General features: G+C 48.5%; 1 pseudogene; it reads right to left on the reverse strand.

Annotated features, from left to right (window-relative positions):
* Positions 1-219: 219 nt before the first annotated feature.
* Positions 220-1509, reverse strand: LOC125760260 (tigger transposable element-derived protein 4-like; annotated as a pseudogene).
* Positions 1510-1823: the final 314 nt, after the last annotated feature.

The following is a 1823-nucleotide window of genomic DNA, read 5'->3' on the forward strand; positions in this document are numbered from 1 at the left end:
CCTGTGGACCAAAAAGATGGAAGGCCAGGTTCACCTTCATCTTTTGAAAGTTGTTAGGGCTCACATGAGCAAGAGTGATCTTCGGCATTACAGTGGACTCCTCTTAAACGGAACTCAAAGGGGATCCACAAAACTGTTCCATTTATCAGAAGTTTCATTTAAGCAAGCTGCACATATTTCATGAACCAAAAACTTTATTTAATTTGCACCAAGCCTAGCTTACTTATCGAGATGAGTAGGAGAAAAAAAGGAGTGAAGTGTGGTTTGCTTGGCATGCTTGAGCTGCTTCTTCACAAAGCAAGCACCCATGCCTGACAAGCTAGACAGAAATTCAGGACAACCCTCATGCTCAAAATAGCGCTGCAAAAGTTCAACAGCCTCCTTAGCTGCACTGTCCGGTGGCACCATTGCACTGGCAATGATGTCATCGCATTGATCGCTGGAGGAAGGTTAATCATCAGCTTGCACTTTGGCAATCAGTTCCTCAAGCGTCTCCTCACGACAGGTTTGAACACTTTCATCAATCGTCTCATAGTCCTGTCGTGTGAAAGGGGCAGAGGGCATGGCCTGATTAAATACTGCATCAGCGTCAGCGTCAGCAGGGCTTTCCTCTTCATGAGGTACTGGTTCTCATGCTTGAAAGCCCGCATGGTGGAAGCACCTCTGTATCGTTGTTGCCTGTACTTGCTCCCAGGCGTGCCAAAATGTGAATGGCTGCCAACGAATGTACGTTGTAGCACTTGTCAGTGTCTGCATAAAGCAGCATCAGGTGGAGCAGCTGTCTGCTGCGGTAATGGACTTTTATGTTCTGAATTACCCCTTGATCCATTGGCTGGATCACTGCAGTTGCATTGGCTGGCAAGAAATCGAGACTGATGGACTTGAGTCCTTCAATCTGGCCATGGGCAGGACAATTATCCACAATGAAAACAACCTTCCTGCCTTGCCTCGTAAATCTTGCGTCTTCCTCCCGTAGCCAGTTTTCGAAAATTGCCATGGTCATCCAGGCTCTTCTGTTAGCATCGTACGTAACGGGAAGGTGTCGAACGCCCTTGAAACAACATGGGTTCTTCGACTTTCCTATTACTAACAGCTTCAATTTCTCACCACCTGCCATGTTGGCACCCACTAGCACAGTAATGCAATCCTTACTGTGTTTTCCATCGCTACAGGCTTCACCTTCGAAGGCGAGTCTTTGACGGAAGCACCTTATAAAAAAGGCCCATCTCATCGACGTTGAAGACGTCTCGCGGCTCATAGTTGACCAAAATTTCCTTAAGCCGCCCCTGTTGCCAGTTGGTACAAACGTCTCTATTGACAGCAGCACTCTCGCCTGAGATTGCTTTGAAAACAAGGCCGTGTCGTTTCTTGAAGCGGCTGAGCCATCCGTCGCTCAAGGCGAAGTTCTCAACACCCATTTGCAGGGCAATCTCTCGCGCCTTCTGCTCCAGATTGGGTCCGCTTATTGGAAAATTTGAACTCCGCGCACGTTTGAACCAGACGAAAAGAACTTTTTCTAGTTCTTCGTAAGGCGTCGTCCGCATCCACATCCGCTTGAGCTGAAGGTTCCATTCTTGACGGCTCCTTCGATTGTGTCTTTGTTCTTCAAGATCCGCAACAGCGTCGACTTCGGGATGTTGAACTTTTTCGCCACCTCTGTCTTGGTCAGGCCACTTCGAGCTCCTTAAGGATTTCGAGCTTCTTTTCAAGCGAGAGTGCCTGATGCGGCCGCTTCTTCGTGCTCTCCATCATGCCGAAATATCTACATGTAGTCACGCAAGTAGGCCTAACGCAGCTAACAGCCCCTGCTGCAGCGCAAGCCA

This window comes from Rhipicephalus sanguineus, chromosome 10 (assembly GCF_013339695.2).
Source record: "Rhipicephalus sanguineus isolate Rsan-2018 chromosome 10, BIME_Rsan_1.4, whole genome shotgun sequence".
Classification (NCBI taxonomy): domain Eukaryota; kingdom Metazoa; phylum Arthropoda; class Arachnida; order Ixodida; family Ixodidae; genus Rhipicephalus; species Rhipicephalus sanguineus.